Below are 10,158 nucleotides of genomic sequence, written 5' to 3'. Positions count from 1 at the left end.
ACCCCAGTAACTAGGCTGGAGTTTATCAGCATCTTCAAATGGCCCCCCCGCCCCCCAACCCCGTAATTGCCATTATTAACACAGAATAGTCCTTCATGTGATTAACAGCAGAATGGGACCAGTGCGCTCAGGTGTGAACACGCTGGTGTCTCAGCAGGTGAGATGAACTGGTGAATCCCTTTTCACACATTGAGCAGGGGAACGGCCTCTCCTCAGTGTGGATGCGTCGATGCTTCTCCAGGCCCTTGGAGCATTTGAAACTCTTGTCGCAGTCGGAACATTTAAACGGCCTCTCGTCAGTGTGAACCAGCTGGTGTTCCCGCAGAGAGTCGGAACGTATGAATCCTTTCCCGCACTCGGAGCAGGAGAACGGCCTCTCATCAGTGTGAACTCGCTGGTGTTCCCGCAGAGAGAAGGGACGAGTGAATCCTTTCCCGCACTCGGAGCAGGAGAACGGCCTCTCGTCAGTGTGAACCAGCTGGTGTCTCAGCAGGGTGGAGGAGAGAGTGAATCCCTTCCCACACACTGAGCAGGAGAATGGCCTCTCGTCAGCGTGACCCAACTGGTGTACCCGCAGAGTGGAGGGACGAGCGAATCCCTTCCCACACACGGAGCAGGTGAACGGCCTCTCAACGGTGTGAATTTGCTGGTGCTGTATCAGTTGGCTGGATCTTCTGAAGCCCTTCTCGCAGTCGGAGCACTGAAAAGGTCTCTCATCGGTGTGAATACGCTCGTGTATCAACAGGTGGGAAGACTGGTTAAACCTCTTTTCACAGTGAGAGCAGGTGAACGGCCTCTCCCCGGTGTGAACTCGCTGGTGTGCCCGCAGGGAGCCTGAATGAGCGAATCCCTTCCCACACACGGAGCAGGTGAACGGACATTTCACGGAGTGACTGCGTTGATGAGTCTCCAGCTCGGAAAGGCAACTGAATCCCTTCCCGCATTCCCGACATTTGCACAGACTGTCCTCGCTTTGTTTACAATTGTGCCTCCCCAGGCTGCACCTTCGGTTGAATCCACGTCCACACACAAGACACGTGTGCAGTTTGCCCGCACTCTGATTGCTGCTTTCCGCTTCCATATGTCGATGATATTCAGCTCCTGATGAATCGAGTGACTCTGTCAGATCTTCATGTGAAGTTTGCGTTAAGCTGCCCGTCTGCAATTCCTCCCCTTGCAAGAGACAGTAAAAGAGGTTTATATAAGTAATTAATGTAAATACAGGAGAGAAAATAAAGAAAGACTGGCCTTTATACAGCGCCTTTCACGACCAAAGGTTTTACAGCCAATGAAGTACTTTTTGAAGTGTAGTCGCTGTTGTAATGTGGGAAACACTGCAGCCAATTTGCATCATAAATAATGGCCAGGACATCGGGGATAACTCTCCTGCCCTTCTTCGAAATAGTGGGATCGTTTATGTCCACCTGAGCATCTCTTCCGAAAGACGGCCCTCCGACAGTGCGGTGCTCCCTCAGTACTGCCCCTCCGACAGTGCGGCGCTCCCTCAGTACTGCCCGTCCCACAGTGTGGCGCTCCCTCAGTGCTGCCCCTCCCACAGTGTGGCGCTCCCTCAGTACTGCCCCTCCAACAGTGCGGCGCTCCCTCAGTACTGCCCCTACGACAGTGCGGCTATCCCTCAGTACTGTCCCTCCGACAGGGCCGCGCCCCCTAAGCACTGCCCCTCCGACCGGGGCAGTGCCGAAGGAGCGCTGCACTGAGTGTCAGCCTAGGTTTGTGTGCTCGAGTCTCTGGAGTATGGACTTTGAACCCACAACTTTCTGACTGAGACGAGGGTGCTCCCAACTGAGCCACTGGCTGGCTCTCAAGGTCTTTCACATTCTTGCTAAAGTGCGGTGGCCGGGGGAATTGTCACTGTCCCTTTAATCAGAAGAAAACACGAGAGGGGGGGAGGGAGTCCCTTTAAAAATGGAGGGGGTGGGTGTCCCTTTAAATGTGGAGAGGCGGGGCCATGCATGCTCATTCGGCCCCCCCACGAATGCGAGGTTATCCACTTGGTGGCAAAAACAGGAAGGCAGATTATTATCTGAACGGTAATAGATTGGGAGAAGGGGAAATGCAACGAGACCTGGGTGTCCTTGTGCACCAGTCACTGAAGGTAAGCATGCAGGTGCAGCAGGCGGTTAAGAAGGGAAATGGTATGTTGGCCTTCGTAGCGAGAGGGTTTGAGGACAGGAACAAGGATGTCTTGCTGTAGTTGTACAGGGCCTTGGTGAGGCCACACCTTGAGTATTGTGTGCAGTTTTGGTTGCCTTATCTGAGGAAGGATGTTCTTGCCATGGAGGGAGTGCGGCAAAGATTCACCAGGCTGATACCTGGGATGGCAGGAATGACGTATGAGAGATTGGGTCGATTGGGCTTATACTCGCTGGAGTTTAGCAGAATGAAAGGGGATCTCATTGAAACTTATAAAATTCTAACATGACTACACAGACTAGATGCAGGAAGGATGTTCCCGATGGTCGTGGATTCAGAACCAGGGGTCGCACAGAAACTTAGCAGATAGGAGCAGGAGTAGGCCATTCGGCCCCTCGAGCCTGCTCCGCCATTCAATGCGATCATGGCTATTCAAGAAGGAGTTGGATATATTTCTTAAGGCTAAAGGGATCAAGGGATTTGGGGAGAAAGCAGGGACCGGGTACTGAGTTTGGATGATCAGCCATGATCTCATTAAAGGGCTGAATGGCCTACTCCTGTTCCTATCTTCTATGTTTCTATGTTTTTATGATCACTACCCCCACAATGCTCTCCCACTGATACCCCTTCCACCTGCCCGGCTAAGGTTAAGGGGAGATCTGATCGAGGGGGTCAAAACCATGAAGGGTTTGGATCGAGTAAATAAGGAGAAACTGTTTCCAGTGGCTGGAGGGTCGGTAACCAGAGGACACAGATTTCAGGCAAAAGATCCAGAGGCGACATGAGGAAACCGATCTTAAACACAGCCAGTTATGATCTGGAACGCGCTGCCTGGAAGGGCGGTGGAAGCAGATTCAATCATAGCTTTCATAAAGAAGTGGGTAAATACTTGAAGGGGAGACATTTACAGGGCGAGGGGAAAGAGCAGGGGGGAGTGGGACTAATCGGAGAGCTCGACCAAAGAGCCGGCACAGGCACGGTGGGCCGAATGGCCTCCTTCTGTGCTGTTTCATTCGATGGTTCCGTCCCCATAATGAGACCTTCTCAGCCCCGGTGTCCTCCTGGTGAATCTGCCCGGCACCCCCTCCGAGGCCAGTGTGTCCCTTTCTGAGGTGCGGTGCCTGAAACTGAAGGCAGTCCTCCGGATGGGGCCTGAGCAAGGTTCTGGACAGCTGAGGCATGGCTGTGGATATCTGGAGTTGTGGTGTAGACAGTCCGACCTTGTCAAGTTAAGTGGGTGGCGATCAGGAGCAGGTGCCCTTTCCTCCCAGGGTGCTGTCACACTAAATTAGGGCTCATGGGATTGGGGGTAATATTAGCGTGGATTGAGGACTGGTTAACGGTCAGAAAACAGAGAGTAGGAATAAACGGCTCATTTTCGGGCTGGCAGGCTGTAACTAGTGGGGTCCCGCAAGGATCAGTGCTGGGACCTCAGCTATTCACAATCTCCATCAATGACTTAGATGAGGGGACCGAATGCAATGTGTCCAAGTTTGCTGACGATACAAAGCTAGGTGGGAAAATAAGTTGTGAGGAGGACACAAAGAGGCTGCAAAGGGATATCGACAGGTTCAGTGAATGGGCAAGAACATGGCAGATGGAATATAATGTGGAGAAGTGTGAAGTTATCCACTTTGAACATAAGAAATAGGAGCAGGAATAGGCCACTTGGCCCCTCGAGCCTGCTCCGCCATTCAATAAGATCATGGCTGATCTTGGGCTCAAAGCCACTTCGCTGCTCGCTCCCCATAACCCTTCACTCCCTTATCTTGCCAAAATCTGTCTATCTCCACCTTAAATGTATTTAATGACCCAGCCTCCACAGCTCTCTGGGGCAGAGAATCCCACAGATTTACGACCCTCGGAGAGAAGAAATTCCTCCTCATCTCAGTTCTAAAAGGGCGACCCTTTATTCTGAAACTGTGCCCCCGAGTTCTAGATTTCCCCACGAGGGATGTGGAAACGTGAATAAAATGGACAATGAATTGGCTTACAAAATGGCTTCACATAAGGAAAGTCTAGATTAGATTAAAAAGCAGCCCCAGCTTTGCAAAGTGCAAAAGCTAGCAGAACAGAGAATCTGCCTCAGCCTGAGGCCAAGTGTTAACGAAGTGCTAACAACCAGATCAGGGCCACTGAAAGGGCCTAACTGCTGACTAGAGAATGATTGACTAGCCATTGTTCGGTGCCCACAGCAGTGAGACAAGTCAGGACCTGCTTGCCAGACTGAAGACCAGATCATGGTCAAACCAAAAGGGCTTGAGTGATCCCCATTGGAGAACACTTGTTGCCAGGGAAGTGATGTAATGACCCTTATCGGAGAACGCTTGTTGCCAGGGAAGTGATGTAGTGACCCTTGTCCCACGGTATAATAGGGGCTTCCCCACAGGTATTCTCTCTTAGCCAGAAGGCGTGTGGAACATCAAGAGGGTCAGACATCTCCCGGGGACGTAAATGCTGGCACCACGTGTCTAACCCGGTGTGACCCTCGGGACACGAATGTACTGTCGATATGCTGTATGACCACTCCGAACAGTAATGAATAAAATGATGTTGTTTTAACTCTCCGAACCCTCGAGCCTGGAATTCTTCGTACTACGGAACTCAAGAAGAGGACCAGAAAAACCTGGTTCTTACAGGGGAAACATCCTCTCTGCATCTACCTTGTCGAGCCCCCTCAGTATCTTATATGTTTCAATAAGATCACCTCTCAGTCTTCTAAATTCCAATGAGTATAGGCCCAGCCTGCTCAACCTTTCCTCATAAGTCAACCCCCTCATCTCTGCAATTACCCTAGTGAATCGTCTCTGAACTGCCTCCAATGCAAGTATATCCTTCCTTAAATATGGAGACCAAAACTGTACGCAGTACTCCAGGTGTGGTCTCACCAATACCCTGTACAGTTGCAGCAGGACTTCCCTGCTTTTATACTCCAACCCTCTTTGGTAGGAAAAATAGAATAGCAGAGTATTTTTTAAATGGTGAGAGATTGGGAAATGTTAGTGTTCAGAGGGACCTGGGTGTCCTTGTACACGAGGCACTGAAAGTTAACACGCGGGTGCAGCAAGCAATTAGGAAAGCAAATGGTACATTAGTCTTTATTACAAAAGGATTGGAGTATAAGAGTAAAGTCTTACCACAATTATATAGGGTCTTGGTGAGACCACACCTGGAGTATTGTGTACAGTTTTGGTCTCCTTACCTAAGGAAGGATATACTTGCCTTAGAGGGAGTGCAACAAAGGTTCACCAGACTGATTCCTGGGATGGGGGGATTGTCCTGTGAGGAGAGATTGAGGAGACTGGGCCTATATTCCCAGGAATTTTGAAGAATGAGAGGTGATGTCATTGAAACATCTACAATTCTTCCAGGGCTTGACAGGGTAGATGCTGGGAGACTGTTTCCCCTGGCTGGGGAGTCTAGAACCAGGGGTCACAGTCTCAGAATAAGGGGTCGGCCATTTAGGGACTGAGATGAGGAGAAATTTCTTCACTCAGAGGGTGGTGAATCTTTGGAATTCTCTGCCCCAGGGGGCTGTGGAGGCTCAGTCATTGAGTATAATCAAGGCCGAGATCGATAGATTTTTGGATTCATGGGGAATCAAGGGATATGGGGAGCGGGCGGGAAGGTGGAGATGAGGTAGAAGATCAGCCATGATCTTATTGAATGGCGGAGCAGGCTCGAAGGGCCGAATGGCCTGCTCCTGCTCCTATTTCTTATGTTCTTAAGAAAGCTGTTTGCTATAGCCTGCTGCGCCACGACAAATACACAGAGGATTTCAGTTACGTGGAGAGACTGGAGAAGCTGGGATTGTTCTCCTTGGAGCAGAGAAGGTGCAGCGGATATTTAATAGAGGTGTTCAAAACATGAAGGGTTTTGATAGAGTAAATAGGAGCATTGGAACAGGAGGAGGCCATTCAGCCCCTCCAGCCTGTTCCGCCATTCAATGAGATCATGGCCGATCTGTGTCTTAACTCCACCCACCTGCCTTGGCTCCATATCCCTTTGCTCCCTTGTCTAGCAAAAATCTATCGCTCTCGGATTTAAAATGATTAATTGAGCTGGCATCGACTGCTTCCTGTGGGAGAGGGTTCCACACTTCTACCACCCTTTGTGTGAAGAAGTGTTTCCCAACTTCTCTCCTGAATGGCCTGGCTCTGATTTTAAGGTGATGTCCCCTTGTCCTCAACTGCCCCACTGGCAGAAAAAGTTTCTCTCTATCTACTCTACCAATTCCTTTCAAAATCCTAAAATCCTCAATCACTCCTTAACCTTCTAGATTCCAGGGAACTCAAGCCTAGTTTATGTAATCTCTCCCTCATATTCTAACCCTTGGAGCCCGGGTAACATTCTGGTGAATCTGTGCTGCACCCCTTCCAAGGCCAGTATATCCTTTCTGAGGTGCGGTGCGCAGAACTGTACACAGTGCTCCAGGGAGTTCCTGGGAGTTAATGTGCGTAGGTCCCTGAAGGTGGCGGGACATATTGAGAGAGTGGTTAACAAAGCATATGGGATCTTGGGCTTCATAAATAGAGGTATTGAGTACAAAAAGAGAGAAGTTATGCCGCACCTTTATAAAGCGCTGGTTAGGCCACAACTGGGGTATTGCGTCCAGTTCTGGTCACCACACTTTAGGAAGGATGTGAAGGCCCTTGAGAGGGTGCAGAGGAGATTTACCAGAATGGTTCTGGGGATGGGGGATCTTAGCTACAAGGACAGGTTGGAGAAGCTGGATTTGTTTTTATTAGAGCAAAGGAGGATGAGGGGTGATTTGATAGAGGTGTACAAGATTATGACGGGTTTGGATAGGCTAGACGGGGAAAGGCTGTGCCCACGAGTTGATGGGACAAGGACTAGGGGACACAGATTTAAGGTTTTGGGCAAGAGATACAGGGGGGATGTGAGGAAAAAAAATTTTACGCAGCGAGTGGTGAGGACCTGGAACTCGCTGCCGACGGAAGTGGTGGAAGCGGAGACACTCAATGTTTTCAAGGGGAGACTGGATAGGCACTTGAGGGAAATAAACTTGCAGGGTTACGGGGATAGAGCGGGGGAGTGGGACTGACTGGATTGCTCTACAGAGAGCCGGCATGGACTCGATGGGCCGAATGGCCTCCTTCTGTGCCTCTATGACTCTCTGGGGTCCAACCAGGGCTTTGTATAGCTGTAGCTTATAAGGAGAAACTGTTTCCAGTGGCAGGAGGTTCGGTAACCAGAGGACACAGATATAAGGTCATTGACAAAAGAACCAGCGACGAGGTGAGGAGAATTTTATTGAGGCAGCGAGTTGTTGTGATCTGGAATGCGCTGCCTGAAAGGGCGGTGGAAGCAGAGTCAATAATAACGTTCACTGGGGAATTGGATAAATACTTGAAGGGGGAAAATTTTCAGGGCTATGGGGAAAGAGCAGGGGGAGTGGGACTAAATGGAGAGCTCTTTCAAAGAGCCGGCACAGGCACGATGGGCTGAATGGCCTCCTTCTGTGCTGTATGATTCTAGGAGCCACTCCTAGAGTGGAGTGGTGCCCCGCAGGGATCGCTTGGCAGGAAATTGGGAGGAGGTGGTTCACACACAGACAGCACCTGATTTCGAGACGCTGTCCTTTTAAAATTGCTCCTCCACAGGCAAGGAGGGATTCGGTCCCTTTAATTAAAATCACATTGAAAAGGAGAGTCCCTGTCCCTTTAAGAGCCCTCCTCCCACCTTTTTCGTAAAGTCTTTGAAATTAATAATAAATGTTCATGCAGTAAAATGTGAGTGTGTGTCTGACTGTATTTTAGTGAGTATCTGTGTCTGTGTGACTGTATGTGTGTGTGTCTGTGTAGAATAGCATCATAGAATGATACAGCACAGAAGGAGGCCATTCGGCCCATCGTGCCTGTGCCGGCTCTTTGAAAGAGCGATCCAATTAATCCCACTCCCCCTGCTCTTTCCCCAAAGCCCTGTAAATGTTTTCCCTTCAAGTATTTATCTCAATCTCTTTTGAATTACAATACTGAATCTGCTTCCACCGCCCTTTCAGGCAGCACATTCCAAATCACAACAACTTGGTGTAAAAATCTGTTTCCTCGTGTCACCTCCGGTTCTTTTGCCAATCGCCTTAAATCTGGTTTCTGTCCCTTCAGCCATTGGAAACGGTTTCTCCTTATTTACTCTCTCAAAATCCATCCTGATTTTGAACAACTCTATCAAATCTCCTCTTAATCTTCTTTGCTTAAGGAGAACAACCCCAGCTTCTCCCGTCTCTCCACGTAACTCAAGTCCCTCATCCCTGGTCCCATTCTCGTCAATTTCTTCTGCACCCTCTCTAAGGCCTTGACATCCTTCCTAAAGTGTGGTGCCCAGCGGAAGCCTAGCCAGTGTTTTATAAAGGCTTAGCATAACTTCCTTGCTGTTATACTCTATTCCTCTATTAATAAAGTCAAGGATCCTGTATGCTTTTTTAACAGCCTTCTCAACTTGTCCTGCCACCTTCTAAGATTTGTGTAGATACACCCAGAGGCCTCTCTGTTCCTGCACCCTCTTTAACACTGGACCATTTAGTTTATATTGCCTCTCCTCATTCTTCCTACCAAAATGAATCACTTCACACTTCTCTACATTAAATTTAATCTGCCACGTTTCTGCCCATTTCACCAGTCTGGCTACATCCTCCTGAAGTCTGTTACTATCCTCATTGTTTGCTACATTTCCGAGTTTCGTGTCATCTGCAAATTTTGAAATTTTGCCCTGGATCCCCAAGTCCAGGTCATTAATCTATATATATATAAAGCGGCTCTTCTGTCTGTCTGTCTGTCCGCCTGGTCTCTATGCGTTTGGAAGTTACAGAGCGTACCGACGCGCGCGTCGCCTCAAAAGAAAGCTTGCGATTCCGGACCGGTCATCGGCCTATTTACGTTTCGGCCGGACAAAAATCCCGCCCGCGGTATCCCAAAAACGTTCAGCGTTCTGCTCTCATTAGCGACCGTCTGACGTCGAGGTCTTCCTCCAGTTGAGTGTCGAGTGACTCGACGATTGACCAATCCTACGCTTCGGTGACCTGACCGGTCGACCAATCGGTGCGTGTGTGGGCGGGCCTTATCCTTCTGAACCGAGGTGAGTGGCCGCCATCTTGATTTTTCACGATTTTTTCCCCCACACTTTCTGTGTGTTAGGGAACTAAGGTAAATATTTGAATTATGTGTTAGGGAATTAGTTAACAATTTATTTCAGTTTTATATTGTGTTTAGCAACCCCCCCCCTCCTCGCGCAGGGGGTACTCGGTGCTGGTCTCCAGGCCCGCTGCAGGCAGGCCTGAAGCTCCAAAAATTTCTCTATCTCTCTCTCTTCCCTTCTCCTCTTCCCTCTCCCCTCTCTGTCTCTCTCTACTTCCCCTTCTCAGGTTTGACAGTGTCGGGGCCCGAAGTGAGCCGCTCTAACGGCCGCCAGCCCGCGGGGTTTCCCTGCCTACTCCCCGCTCTAACGGCCGCCAGCCCGCGGGGTTTCCCTGCCTACTCCCCGCGGGCCGCCTCGCCCGCGCATGCGCCGCCCGCCCGCGAGAGCCCGCTCTGGCTTTTTTTTTTAAAACGGCAACCACGCATGCGCACGGCCGTTGCGCAGCCGCCTTGACGCCGGCACGCATGCGCACGGCCCCCGTGACGCCAGCACACAGCCTCGCGAAATCGCGGGGGGGGGAGAGCCTCGGGAAATCGCGGGGGGGGGAGAGCCTCGGGAAATCGCGGGGGGAGAGCCTCGGGAAATCGCGGGGGTCGGGCAGGAGAGAGCCTCGGGAAATCGCGGGGGCGGGGGGGGAGCCTCGGGAAATCGCGGGGGGGGGAGCCTCGGGAAATCGCCGGGGGCGGGGGGGAGAGAGCCTCGGGAAATCGCGGGGGGCGGGGGGGAAGAGAGCCTCGGGAAATCGCGGGGGGGAGAGCCTCGGGAAATCGCGGGGGGGAGAGAGAGAGAGAGAGGGTGGGGGAGGAGAGAGAGAGGGAGGGGGAGGGGAGAGAGAGGGAGGGGGAGGGG

Source organism: Somniosus microcephalus, chromosome 4, assembly GCF_052327205.1.
Source record: "Somniosus microcephalus isolate GS21.2 chromosome 4, FLI_Smic_1.0, whole genome shotgun sequence".
Classification (NCBI taxonomy): domain Eukaryota; kingdom Metazoa; phylum Chordata; class Chondrichthyes; order Squaliformes; family Somniosidae; genus Somniosus; species Somniosus microcephalus.
This window is presented reverse-complemented; position numbering follows the sequence as displayed.